This window comes from Podarcis vaucheri, assembly GCF_965113315.1.
Source record: "Podarcis vaucheri genome assembly, chromosome: 3".
NCBI lineage: Eukaryota > Metazoa > Chordata > Lepidosauria > Squamata > Lacertidae > Podarcis > Podarcis vaucheri.
Genome location: NC_138761.1, coordinates 91,457,519 through 91,477,493, shown reverse-complemented (window position 1 = coordinate 91,477,493; position 19,975 = coordinate 91,457,519). Strand labels below are relative to the sequence as shown.

General features: G+C 41.9%; 1 protein-coding gene across 11 annotated transcripts in view; it reads right to left on the bottom strand.

Moving 5' to 3' along the window:
- KHDRBS2 (KH RNA binding domain containing, signal transduction associated 2) overlaps positions 1–19,975 on the bottom strand; it is a 431,403-nt gene that overhangs the window by 169,615 nt on the left and 241,813 nt on the right. The gene's annotated exons all lie outside the window — the stretch shown is intronic.

Genomic DNA, 19,975 nt, shown 5'->3' with positions numbered 1-19,975 from the left:
TGTATAGGGGCGAGCTGTGGTTTTGTGCCTTGTGCCAGCCAGATCTGTGTAGGGATTGCAGGGGGGTGCAGCATCCGGAGGTGCCACTATAGTTTGGCTACTGGATGGAGTCTGTAATATGTCTGTGGAGAGGGTCTGGGTTTGGGTCTGGTGTGGTTGATTGGTGACGGCGTTCTGTGTGCCTCTGGTTCTGGTGTCGGTTTTTGTGGGGAGGGCTAATTTCCAGATGTCTGGCAGGCGGGACGTGTCGTCACGCTTGTTCATGTTGTGAGGGTGTTTCTCTATCTCGATGGCTTCCATGATTATTCTCTTGTGGTGATGTTCCATGTTAAAGAGCAATTTGGAATCTGCAAAATTAATTTCGTGTCCTGTTTCTTTCATGTGTTGGAAAAGAGAGGAAGTTTTTTCTTCTTTTTTGACGGCATTCTTGTGTTCTGCGATACGTGCATTTATTCGTCTGTTTGTTTGTCCAATGTACGTGGCTGGGCAGACTTTGCAGGGTATTTCATAGACCCCTTGGTTTTCCAGCTGGATTTTGTCTTTTGGGTTTCTGAGGATATTGGCTATTTTTTGGTTGGTGCAGAAGGCTGTTTTGATATTGTGTTTATGGAGGATTTTGCTGATTTTGTCTGTAGTGCCCTTGATATAAGGAAGGAGGGCCATGCCATTGTTTTCTTCTGTGTCTTGGTTTTTGGGGGGTGTTTCTTTTTGGATTAGCTTCGTAACCCTGTTTTTCTGGTATCCATTGGCGATTAACACATTTGAGAGATTCTGTAACTCAGTTGTCAAGTGGTCTTTGTCAGCCAGGCGTTTGGTTCTGGAGATGAGAGTCTTGGCTACGGAGTTTATTTGTGCAGGGTGGTGGTGTGATTGTGCATGTAAGTAGCGGTTGGTGTGTGTTTTTTTCCGGTAGATAGTGTGTCCTAGGGAGCCATCAGGTTTTTTGTAGATTAGGACGTCAAGAAAGGGGAGTTGGTTGTTGTCTTCTATTTCCATAGTGAATTGTATTTTGGGGTGTAGGCTGTTGAGATGTGTGAGGAAGCTATCTAGTTTTTCTTTCCCGTGTGGCACAAGTCAGAACACAAACCCAAACTTTGGCTCAGATATGTTGACGACACCTTTGTAATTTGGCCACACGGGAAAGAAAAACTAGATAGCTTCCTCACACATCTCAACAGCCTACACCCCAAAATACAATTCACTATGGAAATAGAAGACAACAACCAACTCCCCTTTCTTGACGTCCTAATCTACAAAAAACCTGATGGCTCCCTAGGACACACTATCTACCGGAAAAAAACACACACCAACCGCTACTTACATGCACAATCACACCACCACCCTGCACAAATAAACTCCGTAGCCAAGACTCTCATCTCCAGAACCAAACGCCTGGCTGACAAAGACCACTTGACAACTGAGTTACAGAATCTCTCAAATGTGTTAATCGCCAATGGATACCAGAAAAACAGGGTTACGAAGCTAATCCAAAAAGAAACACCCCCCAAAAACCAAGACACAGAAGAAAACAATGGCATGGCCCTCCTTCCTTATATCAAGGGCACTACAGACAAAATCAGCAAAATCCTCCATAAACACAATATCAAAACAGCCTTCTGCACCAACCAAAAAATAGCCAATATCCTCAGAAACCCAAAAGACAAAATCCAGCTGGAAAACCAAGGGGTCTATGAAATACCCTGCAAAGTCTGCCCAGCCACGTACATTGGACAAACAAACAGACGAATAAATGCACGTATCGCAGAACACAAGAATGCCGTCAAAAAAGAAGAAAAAACTTCCTCTCTTTTCCAACACATGAAAGAAACAGGACACGAAATTAATTTTGCAGATTCCAAATTGCTCTTTAACATGGAACATCACCACAAGAGAATAATCATGGAAGCCATCGAGATAGAGAAACACCCTCACAACATGAACAAGCGTGACGACACGTCCCGCCTGCCAGACATCTGGAAATTAGCCCTCCCCACAAAAACCGACACCAGAACCAGAGGCACACAGAACGCCGTCACCAATCAACCACACCAGACCCAAACCCAGACCCTCTCCACAGACATATTACAGACTCCATCCAGTAGCCAAACTATAGTGGCACCTCCGGATGCTGCACCCCCCTGCAATCCCTACACAGATCTGGCTGGCACAAGGCACAAAACCACAGCTCGCCCCTATACACGAAGCCAAGCCAGAGCACAACTAAATGCAGCACAGCCATCTTCTCAGAAAAACTCTTCACAAGCTCAAGAGGTCAAGACACGAAAGCTTTAGCAACTAATCTACACTTAATGACCCACCCAGTGGTATTCAGAATATCACTCATGAAATCACTCAAGATATCCCTCAAGTAATTAAGGAACAAAAGAAGAAAAGGCACACTAATCTAGGAACTTCCTCTCTGCCCAGAACGTTGGAGGCTATACACCACACCCCTCAACAGTATTTATAGGAACTCAAACACCAGATTCTGCTCTGTTCCAGTAACAAGAAGCCGAAAGCACCAGCCTGAAGATGACGAGTGAGACCTCGTCGAAACGTCGCACAGACACCCCGACTCTTACACGGGAAGACACCCGAAGACACCAAAACCTGCATTCCTGTACCCGTGAAAATCTACGAAAGCATATATATATATATATATATATATATATATATATATATATATATATCACTATATTGACTTCAGTATTGTCTTGAAGTTGCGAATCATTGGTTGGCTTTGCTTTCCAGATCACATGTTCTCTCTCTTTGTTAATGGACAATGTCAGCCACATTCAATGTGATGACCCACTTTGTATAGGTATTACTCAACCAAGACATGAATCCCATTGCAAGTTTTGGAACCCTGCAGCAATGCCACAAATCTCTTCCCATCTATTATTTATAGAATTTATATAGCCTGAAGGTATTTTTCTCTAGCCTTAAAATACATTTGCTTCCCGTATTACAATTCTGCAACAATTTCCATTCAGATTATGTTGAAATCCTAATCTTGAGTTTCAAATTTTTCCGTTTATCAGACTAGTGCATGTTTATTTACTATCAGAAATAGCTAAAAATATGCATGTACTAGGCACAGTTCTTTAATAATAAAATGTCACAAACAAAAGAATCAAAGAAACAGTCTCAAAAACAAAACCAGACAATCTGAATCAACAAAATGTATCAAATGAGAAGTATTGGCCTAGCACAGGTGCATATGTGTCCGATGTCAGTCATCCATCATATACATGCACTCTTTACGTTGTTTCTAATGTTTTTTTTTTTGCTTTGTGCTATTAATATATCTTATTTTATTTCCCAGTGTTTTTAATTCCTTTAAAATTTCAATAAAATACAGTTTAAAAATTGAATCACGTACCGTAATGTAATAATAATAATAATAATAATAATAATAATAATAATAATAAATTCATAGAAAATTACATGAAAATAGAAAATGTTTGGACCAGAATGTTCAAGACTAGCCCAATACTTTTTGCTGCCAGAGGCAAATGACAAAATGGTACGTGCACACATCCATTCCACGTATGCTCTTCATTTCTACCTCAATACTAGCAATGACGTCCTGCACTGCCCCTGAGGGTCATCAAGACAGTTATAAGAGTGGAGGAGAAACTGCATGACACACAGTTCTCCTCTCCAACAGAAGGATCTGGTCGGGAAGCTCAAGGGGAAGAAGTGAGAGGTACTACCACCTCCCAGCATATGCTGCCTGAGGCAGTTGCATCACTCTACCTAATAGTAGGACCAACCCTGTGAATGTTCTGCTTCAATGGTATCACAAAATAACTACAAAAATCCTAGCCTCTCCATCTAGCTCATTTGCAGACAATAAAAGTTTGCTGACAAATATAACCTCTATGCTTTCACAATCTGTAAAAATGGGCCCAGAGGCATAATGAATGATTGAGCATGGATTAGGGACGGACAGATCACTCTATTAACTATCACATATCTTCATTCCATTCCATTGCATTTCTGCATTAATGGGGGGGGGAGGGGTTATGTGCATGAACATTTGCATTTCAATACATACTTAAATACGTATTTTTGAACATACCTCTATCTCAAAGCACTAATTTCTAGCTGTGTTTCTGTCTCAAATAACACACATTTTAAATGCATTAAACTACTTTTCTGACCTGAGATCTGTCTCAGTGCATAGGAAGAAATGTAAAATCCGATGGATACCTATGCTTCTATCCATACATCAGTGGAGAAGGTGGCATCATAATCGGTAGTACCAAATTATCAATGTCCTCAGGCATCCCTCCCATTGGTGTGATGGGTACTTTAGATAGAAACAACAACAACAAAATCAGAACCTGAGAAGCTTAATTATTTTTCAGTACCACAATGCTTGGCAGGAAAGGGGAAAACTTCACTCAGTCCCATGGGCAATAATACCTCTCTCTCTCTTTTTTTACTGCATAGAAAGGAACTTGAAGACAAGTGGAAAATGCTGAGAAATAATGATGCACCTTGCTGGTATCTGTGTAAGGTCAATGCATAAAAGAGGCTGAATCTTGGTATGTTGGGAAACTTGGTTGAAGTTAGCTCAGAAACGAACTTCTTGGATTCTTAAAAGGTTGTCTGTCTCGCTTTTTCACACAGACACACACATACACACTTCTGCAGCTTGGATATTTCTGCTGGAAAATAGCTTCTGACTTTCGTCCCTCTCCTATCACAGCTACTCCTCAAACACTGCTCCCCTCCTTCTCTTTTCCTTACCTTCAGGTGGAGAATTGGGAAGGAAATACTGTGGTGCCTCGCAAGACGAAATTAATTCGTTCCACGAGTTTTGTCGTCTTGCAATTTTTTTCGTCTTGCGAAGCACGGTGTCGGGAAAGTTTTGGAAAAGCTTCAAAAATCACCAAAGTCTTTAAAAACCTCAAAAAAGGCTACCACACCGCGTTCTATGAGTTGCTCCTCGAAGTCAAGTCGCAACTGTATTAACGGTGTTAAGAAAAAGGAAACAAACTTGCAAGACGTTTCCGTCTTGCAAAGCAAGCCCATAGGGAAAATCGTCTTGCGAAGCAGCTCAAAAAACAAAAAACCCTTTCGTCTTGCGAGGTACCACTGTAGCAGTCACAGCAATGGGAATGCAGAAAAGGGATTTGGTGCTGTTCTAACTGTCCTCCCTACTCCTTGCTTGAAGTTAAAGGAAACACAAGGTTCTTTGGAGGCAGGAGGGTGGCAGAGATAGCTTTTCAATGGTGATGTATGAACCTATCAACTTCTGTTTCTCTCGTTTTCCCAATCATAAGTTAAGTTCACCACATTTCCACACTGCTATCCCATTCAGCTGCTTTGTTAACTCTGCCCATTGGTTAATTTTGAGGTTTTGTCTTATGATCGTTAATGTAATTTCTACCTATTTCAATTGTGATATTTTTGTAATCTGCCCTGGGAGCACTTGGTGAAACATAAGGAATACATAAAGAAATAATGTTTTTGTAAAGTCCTACAGAATATTACCAAGACTGTAGTGTACATTTCTCTAATATACATATTTTTGCAAGCAATTTTCCCCAATATAATGCATTTGTGTATGTTATTTTCATTAATATATTCATTTTAATGCATACATCCCTTAATATATGTATTTTTGTACACTTTCAGGAAGGGTGTTAGAAAACTGGATCACAAGATTTATAAAAAGCTAATTTCAAAGGGCAGCTATGCTTTGGTTTGTGAATTGTTTCGGGAAACTAAATTAAACAGGTTTACATTAAAATGCAAACCAAACAGAATTATCTCTTTTCAGGGAAGGAGACATGGGCAGTGAGGGAGGGAAAGAGGTGACTCTTCTGAGTCACTCAAATAGGGATCTTGGATAATTCCAATGAAAACAGGAACAGAAAATGCTTATGTTCACTTATTCATACCATGTCAGCAATAGAAATCAATCCAGTGGATATGTTTATTATCCAAGATATTATCCAACAATTATTATCCAACAACGGTTGTTGTTGCTTTCAGTTTACAAACAAAAAGAAATTGATTATGTTTATCCCCATTTGCATTGCATTTCTTATGCATGAAATGAATGGAGTGGAATAACGTAACAACAGCTTACATTTTACATTACATAAACCTAGCACAGCAGATAGCTAATGTAGTTTATGGTGGAAGATGAACTGCAGCAGAATGGAAACAGTACTACATGTGGCAAATACAGGGTGGAGTGGAAAACAATGTCTTCTTACACATCTACACTCAGATAGCTCTGGACATTTTGTGTTTCCTCCCCCCACCCCTGAAATCTTTTTGGGAGGAAGGACTTGGAGAAGTGCCAATCTGAAAAGAGCCTCAGATTATTTGCTCATCCCTAGTCCAACATATTTCTGGTTTGTTTGTAAAGGTGATGGGAAACTAGCATAAAAATAAAAACGAAGAAGCATGCTAGCTAGCTCCATCTTATTTATATGCTTGTTGAAAATGCCAGTAATAAGTTGGTTGGCACATAATGTCCCCATCCTCCAAACCATCAGAAAAAGGAAGAAGGGATGAGGTATTGGCTGAGTATAAAATATACACAGTATGACAACTGGGTCAGGATCATTTGTTGTTTTCTCTGATAAGACACAGCAGAGCAGTACAGGCAACAAGGCACACAGCATCAAAGAAACCAGCATGTCTGAGATGAAAACAACAAGGTTTCAGGTCATGAAAAGAGATGAGCTCCTTGGGATAACTGATTAGCCATGTGAAAACAAGGCTACCTTTAAACAAACGTAATACACCCGCTGTGGTTCAGAAACAGATGGAACCTGTTAAGCTAAAGTTCTCATGCAGGTAGAGAAACAGCATAACAGGGACCCATACAATTTTATAATCTGCATCATAGCAGCACATTCAAAATGCTGAAGCAAAATGGTCTGTCAGATTTGCAACTGCAGAAAACAATTTCCAGAGGTTTATATTATCACTGCTATTAACTGTACCTGTCTTCAGCTTGGCTCGCAAGCTGTTACCTTGTATATTCTTCTCTTAAGATTTCACAATAAATACCTTCCACCAAAGCCAAACACTTAAAATATTAAAAGAACAAACAAACCCCGGAACAAACGGCAACCAAGGTGCTTTCTGTGTCCAAGCTGTGAGGATGGGAGCAATTTCAGGAAGAATAAGATTTAGCATAAATCATAGCAAAAAAATAATAATCACAAGCCGCATCAAGCCAAAACCTGGCATATTTTGTTCTCTCCTACTGACACCTGCAGATGTGCTATGCATGGCTATTTCTCAAAGGTGTTCCTGTCTCTCGTGGACCAAAAATTATCTCCAGACTTTCCGAATATAAGGATCCCTTGAGATTGCTTTTCTTCTGACTTTTAACATAGGTGTCTCTAGGCAGAAAATTTTGATCTATGATTCATCCGTCCTATGAAAGCAGTCTACCACTTTCTCCCTACGCGCCTGCCAAGAGTATCAGCAGGAGAATCTTCCTTTATCTGCAAGCGGATCTTATTTTATTTTTATTTTTTACACTTTCTACAGAAATAGACCCTGCAGAGACATAGAAACCTGTGCTGCCATTAATGTAAGAAAGCTGGAGATGCTGCGAGCACACAAATACCCCTCTTTAAAAATGGAAATGCGGATGACAACCCTCTATAGAGAGAAGCACAGGCAAAAATAAATAAATCTTATAGTGTGTTGTGGAGTGCTGGGGGTACCATGGCTGACAAGATGAGGAGGACCTGGAGGATGGCAGCAACAGCAACTGGGGATCCTGCTTTCCCACAGCTCTACAAATCAGGGTGCATTTACTACATGCAGCGGCAGCAACAAAACAATTGCAGGGCATTGAACTAGGGTCCCTTCCAACTCTATGATTCTAGAACAAGTCTAATAAAAGCAGGGCCGGATTTAGGTTTGATGAGGCCCTAAGCTACTGAAGGTAATGGGGCCCTTTATATGTCCAGCTGTCCTTTCAACAACAAATTGTCACTGTTTTTTTGTGTTGAACATATGCTATATATCGAAGGGACGCAGGTGGCACTGTGGTCTAAACCACTGAGCCTAGGGTTGCCAATCGGAAGGTCGGTGGTTTGAATCCCCACGACGGGGTGAGCTCCCATTGCTCGGTCCCTGCTCCTGCCAACCTAGCTGTTTGAAAGCACGTCAAAGTGCAAGTAGATTAATAGGTACCGAGCCGCTTTGAAGGTAAACGGTATTTCCATGCTCTGCTCTGGTTTCTCCAGAAGCAGCTTAGTCATGCTGGCCACATGACCCGGAAAAACTGTCTGCGAACAAACGCTGGCTCCCTCGGCCAGTAAAGCAAGATGAATACCTGCAACCCCAGAGTCGTTTGCAACGGGACTTAACTGTCAGGGGTCCTTTACCTTTTTTATATGCTATATGGTAATTTATGGACCTAATAGGCATCTAAAGACATTTGCACATAACAAAATGTGTATTTTGATATTAGTTAATAGCTACAACAGCTTGACCTACGTTCAACTGTGCTGCACTGCAGTCTGCAGCTGTATGCTACAAGTTGCCATGCAGCTAGTCCATGCAGAATGTAGGCACCCTATACAGTGGTACCTCAGTTTAAGAACAGTCCTGTTTACGAATTATTTGGTTTACGAACTCCACAAAACCAAAAGTAGTAGTCCCGGTTTGCAAACTTTACCTCGGTCTAAGGGCGGGACGCCTCATTAGGGAAAGTGTGCCTCGGTTTAAGAACAGTTTCAGTTTAAGAACGGACTTCCAGAACAGATTAAGTTCATAAACCGAGGTACCACTGTATATAGAAATGAGCAAACCAGTGATATTTTAGGGAGCAGGCTAGCAGGTGGGGCTCATTACATACATCATAGGAGCCTACACAACACAAAACATTGTTGCTGTATGTAAGTTTTATTTTATTTGTTTTTTATCTTATATTTTGGAAATATACATCCAGTTTTTTTCTTTAAATATTTTTGGGGGGGCCCCAAGAGCATGGGGCCCTAAGCTATAGCTTGTTTAGCTTACACGTAAATCCGGCACTGAATAAAAGAGACCAACAAATGCAGCAGGTAAAAACAAATCAATATTAAATTCCTTTAAAGCAGAGTTGGGGAGCTTGTGGCCCTCCAGATATTGCCAGACTGCAACTTCCATTATCACGGACTATTGGCCATGGTGGCTGATGCTGTTGGAAACTGGAGTCCAACAACATCTGAAGAGCTGCATACTCCCCATTTCTGTTTTAAAGGCTTGGCTGCACCAGAAAGACTTGTAATAATGGCACCAGCAGCATATGTAAAATAAGTTCCTTAACTGGGGTGCCACCACAGAAAGGGTCCTATCCTGGTAGCCATCTGCATTATTTTTGAAAAAGCTGTGGCTCAGAGAAGGGCCCCAGGGTCTGCTGGTGGAGGTTCAGATGGGTCTGATTAGGACTTTATGGGCAAAATCAGCACTCTTGAATTGTGCCAGGAATCAGATCAGGAGCCACTGAAGTTCTTTACTGGTGAAATATGTTCACCGCAGCAAGTGCCTCACCACTATATTCTGTCCTACTTCAGACCCAGTCTCTGTGAATTCACCCAGGTTACAACATAATGTCACTATCGTGTTCCCAACGGCTTCTCAGCCCAGGTTTGAAAATCAGCTCACATCTGCCTTACCCAATATGTGATTCTCACAGTAGCCTTGAAGCTAGTACCTGCTAATCTTGGTGGAGGATATCCAGAAACCTTGGGCACAGAAAACCCATTTACTGCAAACTACTGAAGTGGTCCTATACCTCTTGGTCTAACTTCAACAGGTATACCCTGAGCACTAGGTGTGCTCCAATCCCTACACAACAAGCAAACGCCATAAACTTATTTATCATGACATATAACCTCCATATACTGTATATACAGTTGGTGACACAAGTTGTATCATTTTTAACTTCATACATACAAATTCATATATACATATATACAAATTCCTGTTCTTCATCTAAGGAGATCAGGGCAGCGTACATGGTACTTCCCCTGCCTTTTATCCTCAAAACAACCTGTGAGCTAGATTAGACTAAGACGCAGTACTTGGCTAAAGGTTACCCAATGACTTTCACAACTGAGTAGAGATTTGAACCCAGCTTGCTCAGTCTTAGTCCAGTGCTCTCACCACCATGTCATACTGGCTTTCAAAGTTCCTATGAACTTCTCCATACATTCATTGAAACCATGATGGCCAGACCCCAATGCTGATGTGCCTGCTGTCCAATTGGGATTCTTCATAACACCAAGGGGGTAATACATGCATATGACCCCATTCTCCCTAACAATGAATATTCAGCCACTAATGGGGGGGGGGGAGTAGCCAATTGGCGCAATTTTTCTTATTAAATTTATATACTACCCTTCATCAAAAGATCTCAGGGTGGTTTTGTTTCCTCTCATAAATTAACTGAATGGTTGAGAGAGATTGTATGAACACCTATTTAGTGGTTTCCTGACACATACACCTGAAGCAAAATAAAGTTTGTGCTGCCATTTATACATTACAAGCTGTTTCTATTATTTGAGGGGAGGAGGAAAAATCACCTTGGAGAAGTAATTCTATTCCTGTCTTGACCCTCTCTTCATTTCATAGAGGAACAAAAATAATTTTACGAACTTGCTGCAGATGAAGCAGTTAAACTATGATAAAATGTCTGAGGCATCTGACACTCATATCCAAACGTAGTTACCTGTATCCATATAGCACACAGAATTTATCTATGCTAGATTAATCTTTTTCACCCTGAAGTAAACTGACATTTGGCCATGTACTGAACTGGTCTTCTACTTGAGTGTTTTCCCAATGCTTTATGTACAAAGAAAGAATGCAAAACCCTCTGTTGTGTAGCATTGATGCATTCCCTTTTATCATGCCAGATAAGCAGTCAACACTTCTGGGGATGAAAGTGGCCAGAGATATAGAAGAATGAAATTCAGAAACAAAAGGCCAGCTGTTGTGGGGAGGTTTTGTTCATCCCCAGAAGCTGAAGGCAATTTCTTTCCACAACCTGCAATTTAGGCTTAGCTGTTTTCACTGTGGAGAAACCACAAGCATTACCTAGGGATTCATACAACAATACGTGTTTCTCGTCATCCACATTCAATTGCAGTGCCCTTGCTCTGTCATCTGATGGGAAACCTACACGTTATGATGAGCTGTGCATTAGATAAACCTTTTTTAAAAAGACATTTCCCTAATGCTGAGTTTCCAGACTAGCTGGCAAATACTTCATAAAATTTCAGCTGTGATTCGATTTTTCATTCAGGCTCAATATGTCATACCCTCACTGCCCCCACACCAACAACCAACTGCAAATATATTTTCAGTCAGACATAATAGGTAAACAATAGGCCGACTCTAATAATAATGATTTCCCTCTAAAAGGGATTCCTCAGAGTATCTGGAATGGCTTATTAACGGATTGCTTTCATTGGCTAAATATGCTCCCAAAAAGGCCTTAATCCACTTAAATACCAGCATATCAGTTCCCATAATGAGTGTGCAAATGTGAAGGAGTGATATCACATTGAAGCAGCTGTTCAGCTAATCCCAGGCCAAGGGTATTTGCTAGTATGTTCTGCAAACAATCACCTGATCATGATGTGGACAATAGAAGATTAAAAAAGCAGGGCAGGTGATACCCTTTTTCCAAGGCCAAAATATGTTGGCAAGGCTCCCTCAACTCTTGGTATTCAGAAAGCTTCTCTTAAAGCACACCAAGGAAAAAAATATTCTCAACTGTGTGGTTTTTGAAAGGATTGGTTCTAACTTTCTCCCTTGAAATGTTAGGAATATATTGAAGGTTTCCCCCCCAATGCATGGAACATGCAATAACAGGGAACAGCTGTGATGAGCTTAACTCCCAATGAAGTTTTTCCAGTTTGATAGGAAGGGCTACAGATCAGCCGTAGACCATGTGCTTTCAATACAGAAGGTCCCAGATCCAGGAGCAGAGCAGCTGGCATGGTACGTGTGTCGGATGCAGTTACTGCAAGGGGGCAGGGGTGATGGTGGCGAGGTTGGGGCTGTGCAAGCACACTGTCAAAGCCAATCCAGCACTCCTGCTGGTGCACCTCTGCACCCCTGATTTCACCCCTGCACCACCCCAATAAGCAGCAGCAGCACTGCTGTCAGGAAGGCAGAAGCGTGGCACTTCTCCAACTGTTCCTGTCCTGGTTCAATCCCTGGGATCTCCTGCTGAGGCTGGGAATGTCCCCTGTCTGAAGCCTCAGAGGGACACTTAAAGTCAGTGTTGACAATAATGAGCTAGAGAAACTGATGGTCTGACTTGGTATAAGACAGCTTCTCATGTTTCTATGCCTGTGTGATACTTATAGCTAGGAAAAAAATAAGGGTTGATCCACTGACTTCAAGCACTGTAATTTGAAATGTGTATGGCTGTGGGAGGAAAAGAGATGCAGGTATATGCATTCAGCTGACCAAGAGACAAGAAAAGAAGTTAATACTCTGTATTAAGTTCCATATGGAAATTCTGTCTTAAAACATGAGAGAGATGAAAATATAGCTTTATAGGGGTCAGGAACGATATAAAACATGCCCACAAGTTATTGTAGGGTTTTAAAAAGGCCAGGAAGTCCCCCTCACTGGTGTTATATAGCCTTTTGTTGGCATCAGTGTGCTGCAAAATGAGGAAAGAAAACGACCCTTCAACTACAAAGCCATAATTTACAATATATATCAAGCAGTACTTCTTTGACAAATTTGCCCATATCTAATACAGTGGCAGAATTCCTAATTCAAAAGGTCCAAAGACACCACCAAGATAGTGCTCTTTGAGCAGCAATTAACCTCTGAACCACTTGGTTCCTTCCCATGGGGAGGGGGGTGGAATTGCCCAGTTATCATTACAATGTCTGAGCTAAAGGCAAAAAGAAAACTACTAGAAACGAAGAAACACTTGCTTTTGACTTCTTGTTCAGTTTGCATCTGCAAGTAAGTAACAAAAGGGCCCAGACAGAAGTACTTCCAAAAACACTCTGCAGGTGGGAATGCTGTCACTGTCGTGGTTTGTTTATCTATAAAAGTTTTGATATACCACCCACTCACATATCAAGGCAGTGCACAACCTAAAATATCGTAAAACAATACAATAACCACAATACAATAACCACAATATAGTGGTACCTCCAGTTAAGTACTTAATTTGTTCCAGAGGTCCATACTTAACCTGAAACTGTTCTTAACCTGAAGCACCACTTTAGCTAATGGGGGCTCCTGCTGTGCCGCCGGAGCACGATTTCTGTTCTCATCCTGAAGCAAAGTTCTTAACCTGAAGCACTATTTCTGGGTTAGCGGAGTCTGTAACCTGAAGCGTATGTAACCTGAAGCATATGTAACCCGAGGTACCACTGTACAATACAATAACCACAATAATGGCTGGCTCATTTTTTTAAAAAAAATTAACCACTGAAAATGCTTACAACATTAAAAAAAAATAAAAATCTTCACGGTTAGCAGTGAGGATGCCTGCTGAAAAAGTGCTCCACAGTGTGGGTAGGGTGACACCAAATGCGCAACTTCCAGCTCAGTTGGGCTTCTGAGACATGGGGAGGAGCAAGTAACACTGCTCCTCTAGATCAGGCTTCCTCAAACTAGGCCCTCCAAATGTTTTGAGACTACAATTCCCATCATCCCTGACCACTGGGTCCTGATAGCTAGGGATTATGGGAGTTGTAGTCCAAAAACATCTGGAGGGCCGAGTTTGCCTATGCCTGCTCTAGATGATCCCAGTGGCTAAGCTGGGATACAGAATAAGGGCTCTGGTAGCTCTGAAGGTATCCTGGATGTAAGCTGTTTAGGGCTTTGTACAGCTTAAGAAAAGCCGGTGCAGATGTTTTAGCAAAGGCTGTCACATGCTGCCAGCCATATGGCCCCATCATTAGTTTAGCTGCTGCATTCTGTACCAGGTGGAGCTACTGGACCAGGGCCAAAGGCATCCCCACATAGAGTGCATTGCAGTAAGCCATTCTCGAGGTTCCCTTCCTATTCCTGGTCTGCTCCACAGAAGATGAGCAGCCCGACATGACCCCCAGGCAAGCAGGTTTCCATGCCCTGCCAGAGGCAGCCAGTGAAGTGGAAGAGGGCAATAGGAAACTAAAGACGACATCACTGCATATTTTTGTATACTCTGTGTCCAGGTAGCTGGATGTTACTAGTCTCCAGCTCTCATCAGCCCCAGTGAATATGAGCAATGGTCAGGAAGGATGGAAGTTGTAGTCCGAGAACATCTTGAGGACACCTCATTGGCAGGGACGGAGAAAGGGGGTGCATTGCGCCCCAGGTATCATCATTGAAGGTGGTGACAAAATGCCAGGTGGCACTCACTGCATGGCCTGCAGCATGCCCAAGCCATGCATCTCTCCTGGGAGAGGCTTGGGTGCCCACAGGCTCCCCACTGCCCAAACGGTCCACCCACTGCCTTCCCTCCAGCCGTAGGGTGGCTGAGTGGGAGGAGACAGGCAGACTCTGGAGGTCCCACAGTACCCTCTGCCCCTATGGGTGGCTCGCGCTGCCCCAGGCCCCCGAGCAGCTTCCTCCGCCGCTGCACACAGGCTACCCCTGCTTTATATCACACTGGAGAGAGGAGGAGAAAAATAAGAGGTGTCTCTTTTTTTAATGACAGCCACACACCTTCCAAAATGTGTTGTTTGGCCAGGAAAGTTTCCTGCAGCAAAGCAGCTCTCACCTACACAGTACATAAAAAAGTTAATTTCTCATTCTTTCAGCTTAGTAACAGAAGGCAACCTATTTTCTACCACAATAAATATAATGTTTATAACAACAACAACAACAAAAACCCACAACCTCATAAAACAAATTAAAGATATATTTTGTCAAAAGGGGATAAAAGGCCTAATAGTCTAGTGTAAGCCTCTGCAGAATAAACCCTTTGGCATACACTTTAACAAGCCAGTTAATAACAGCTTTGTTAGCTATATTATACATCTGAAATAAAGCATTGAGGGATAAAGCTAGAAAACAAGCCATAAAATATAGTTTTTGCTTGTTCCAGGTCATTACTGCTGCTGTAAACCAAATCCTAAACCTTATAACAATTTGTGGAGACTTTACAATGCAGCAAAGATGATAAAGTGGAAGGTTGTTGTTTTAATAAAAAGGCACCATGCTCAAATCAAATGATAAACAAATCATAGATCACAAAAAGCCTGGATATTATATCCTATTCTTAAAGGGGAGAAACAAATTGGAAAAATGCTAGGTTTTGGTCAAATAATTTTTTTTATTAGTGCAAAACATTTCAAGGAAATGTCTAGATTTTTCTTTCTCCTTATTGCTTCTAGAAATGGGGTTTCTCTGCCAACAAATAGTGTGATGAATTTTGAGAGGTCACTTGCTAGGGATATGCAACGACCAAATGTTTTGAGTCAGATTCTAATTTTGTACTTCCGAAAACAGTCTGCCTCAGTTCAAAGTGCTTCATAGGCTGCCCAATTTGGCTCAAGATACACCAGTGCCCCTGAATGAGAAAATTGCCAAATAGAAAATATGTCCAGGAGCTTTTGCGCTAGGCACACTTGAAGTTGATTTGGGGTATGTATGGGAAGTAAGAGAGATTGGCTTTCCAGGTGAGCTCTTTCCCTCTGAGTACAGTGGTGCCTCGCAAGACGAAAATAATCCGTTCCGTGATTCTCTTCGTCTAGCGGTTTTTTCGTCTTGCGAAGCAAGCCCATTGACAGATTAGAGGATTAGCGCTATTAGCGGCTTTTAGCGGCTTATCGGATCAGCTGATAAGCAGCTTAGCGGCTTAGCAAAAGGGGGGGGGAGGAAAAAAACCCCGCAGGAACTTGCAAGATATTTTCGTCTTGCGAAGCAAGCCCATAGGAGATTCGTTTTGCGAAGCACCTCCAAAACGGAAAACTCTTTCGTCTAGCGAGTTTTCTGTCTTGCGAGGCATTCGTCTTGCGGGGCACCACTGTACAAGCTTGACTTATCCATCACAATGGAGATCTCCTTCCAACTTCTCTTCCTCCACCTGGTGCTATGCCTTATATAGTAAATGTAAGAGTTATTATTTTCACGTTTAGATGCTATTGTGCAGCATGTTTCTGACATTCGGATCGCTGAGGCAGCATGAAACATTTCAGAGGTTGGTGCTTTGACTTGTGCAGCCTTGTGCTTCATCTCTGACAAGCTCCTAATCCCCCTGAGGCATCCTACTTCAGCTCAGGATTTAGTATTCCTCTGAATCTGATTACATGCCTACCATTTGCAGAAAGCCCCAGCACCTGGTAGATGACTGTCCCCTTTCCCCTTTAGTGTGGGGAATTAAATAAGAATCCCTGTGGACCCACTTGTGTGGGTGAACAACAAAAGAATCAGCGGGTTGCCTGGATTCAAAACGCTGGGCTAGCACACAGAAAGCAGAGTATTAGATTCACAAAAATAAGCAGCACAGTAAAGCATTAGGAATATAGGTTGTTAGGCCTTTTAATCCCTTTCAGCTGCACACAGCAGCTGACTTCTTTCTATCTCTCTTGCATGAACAGACTACACTGTTAAATAAGTTTAAAATGCTTTACTTACAGATTTGAGGTCTCAGTCATGCATTGTTCTATGTAGCAGAATACTCTTGGGTAAAAAATACAGAATATATTTCCAAACGTGCTGTAAGCTTAGAAGCAAGCTTACACACAAACACTCCTTTGTTGGTTACAGGTTGCAGACAGACAACAGACAGACAGACAGACAGACAGACACACACACACACACACACACACACACAGTATAAAGGAAGTAGAAAGGGTTCACTTCCTCTCCAGAGAAGAGGGGGTGTGACCTAACTGAGTCTATCCAGCAATACAACTCTGTGGTCCTTAACCCCTTCATGCACTAACAAGCAGTTGTGCATAGTTATGTTTGACTGCAAACTCCCACATTTAGAAATGTGCTATAAAAAATGTTCTCAAAATTGCTATAGCTGCTAGACTTGTTCAGCTCCTTTGGTTTCTAAAACTTAAATCCCTTAGATTTAAAACTTAAATCCCTAAGTAGGTTGTGGTTGCACCTCTATGTAAAGGCATTCACACAACTGCTAAAGCACCACAGACTTCCACTGCACCTAGTGCACCTGCTACGGTACATTTAGAACAATTGATTACACATTGTAATATAATAATGTTTTCTTTTTTCAAATATATTTTTAAGCAAAAGAATAAATAGTATTTTAGATTCTATATCAAGACTACTGCAGTGTAAACAAAGACAGCATGCAACAGAGAAAGTAGAGTCTTGCACAATGCAGTGTTCTTGTATGTGTTTGTGTGTGTAGGTGCTTAGGCAGTGGAAGAATAGGAGTGCTACAACTGTGCCCCTGTTATCATCTGTGAAAGGCTGAAGGATCTGATTCTGCCTTTCTGTGAATGGAAGTAAAAAGGTAAAGGTAAAGGGACCCCTGACCGTTAGAGCCAGTTGCAGATGACTCTGGGGTTGCAGCGCTCATCTCCCTTTACTGGCCGAGGCATACAGCTTCTGGGTCATGTGGCCAGCATGTCTAAGCCGCTTCTGGCAAAGCAGAGCAGCGCACGGAGACGCCGTTTACCTTCCCGCCGGAGCAGTACCTATTTATCTACTTGCACTTGACGTGCTTTCGAACTGCTAGGTTGGCAGGAACAGGGAGAGAGCAATGGGAGCTCACCCTGTCGCAGGGATTTGAACCATCAACCTTCTAATCGGCAAGCCCTAGGCTCTGTGGTTTAACCCACAGCGCCACCCGCGTCCCTGTTGTGAATGGAAGTAGTTATCTCCTTTTAAAAGTCTTTGGTCTGGTGAGAGCTTCAGTAAAATAAGAGTGTGAGAGATGGATTTGTTGATTTGCCCTTGCACCTGCAAACCCCACCTCCTGCAGATCACCAATCAGTTCTGGAGGGGCTTGCAGTGGTGCCGGGAAAATCAGCTCCCTTTCTCTTCTGATAGCAGAAATGTTTGCTAGATGAAAAGCCCTTCCATGAATGGGAAGGCATAATTAGATTTATCCCAGGAATTAGTGGTTTTGTATTGAGAGGAGAGAAAAGGGACTAAAAAACTTCTCTTATGTGTACTGGCTCTTAGCCTGTGGTTCTACCCCAGGATTGCTATGCTTGTGTAACAGACAATACCTGGTCTGTGACAACAATATGAAATATATACATTAGAAGAAAATTGGTATTAGCATGAGATTACCATCCTACATGAAGTAATTTTTTTATGGTACAGTCAATAAGTGTCCATAAATGAATATACTCTGTGTATTAAGACTTGCTACTATATGTATAAATCCTGAATTCTAATTTGTATTGATTTAATGGGCTCATCCTGGGACTTTTATACGAGGGCCCATAATTAAAGTGTTCTGCTTTGACAAAGTCAATAATTCCATTTCCCCCCTGAGGCTCTTCATTCTGCTGTAGCATTCTTTATGAATTGAAGAGGCATGAGATTTAAACTTTGGTTAAGTGTGCAGTTTCTAGCAATGCCGCATGTGGCGCACGCTGCACTACTCAGCCACCAACTCAGGGTAGCAGCTGAATGAAGAAGGGCTAAGACAAACAAATGCATTAGGCACCACACCAAAAGATGCTGGCTAAAAACAACTCAGTTTATACAGCACAAGCTGTTAACGCCATGCCCGCACTTCTTTTTAACCATATTGTGCTGTGGTTATTCGTATATGTCCCTGGTGGTTGTGCAATCTCTTGATTTGTCACAATGCAAGAGCTCTGCAGATAGTACTGAAAAGGATGAACATGCAAATTTCCTTCTCTGCTTGACATTTCAAGTACTTCGTGAAAGGGAAAAAATTGTTTCCAAAAGCAGACCTTTCCAGCTTGGTTCCAACCCTCCTATCTCTCAAAAAACCAAGCTTATAAGTAGGTCCAGGGCTTTTTTTTCAGCTACAACTCAGTTCCAACACCTCTCAATGGGCGCCATTGGCATTCTGAGAGAACGAGGGAGCTGTTCATGGAGTGTTCTGGCATGTCTTTTTCTAGAAAAATAGCACTGACCAGGTCTATCCACTTTTCAGCATTATTCAGTACATGGGGGGCACATTAAGAATATAAGAAACCTGCTGGAACAAAGCCATCATGCCTAGTATCCATTGATAACCTTATTCTCCAAGAACTTATCTAATCTTCTTTTAAAGCCACCCAGGTTAGTAGACCTTACTATATATTCACCCCCAAATCATCACTCACAATTCAATTTGCCAATAAATTCTTGGGATAGCAAGTTCTGGATATCTATATTTCCTCAGTTTCTGAAAGGGTAGCTATGTTAGTCTGCTGTAGCAAAAACAACTGAGAGTGTTGTGGCACCTTAAGGCCTAACAAAATTATTACTGAATTAACTTTTGTGGCCTTCATCAGATGCATCTGTAGTCCAGGGCTGTAGACCATGAAACCTTGTGTGATAATAAGTTGGTCGTGCCACAATCCTCTCAGTTTTTTGTACATTTTCCTCAGTTCTGATTAGACATAATCAATTTTTTAACCACAGCCTTTTATTTTTGTTCATGCCCTCTTTATTCCAGAATGGCACACCAGAACACAGTGAAGCTCTTAATCTAAAAATGGCATTGAAAAAGCTGGTAACTTTTAAACAGCTGGGACAAGGTGGCTGGATAGACAGTAAAGATAAATCCTTTTTAGACATCTTTCCTTGCCTGATGTCTGTGACAAGATCATTAGCCATAACCGCTGTGTTAAAGTGAGAAAAGCGGGGGTGGGGTGGGAGGTGGGGGTGGGGTCCAATGTGTTTCAACAGGAAATTATTATTATAATTATTTAGGAAATAGTGGAACTGCAAAACCATTTACCCTACCGTGGGCACTTAAAAGGTCACACTGTGTGTGCTCCCTAGCCACGTACAGTTTGGATGGATACCTGGGAAAGCATGCAGTGTAGTAATGCAATGTTTACGTTGCTACCAATGACCAATA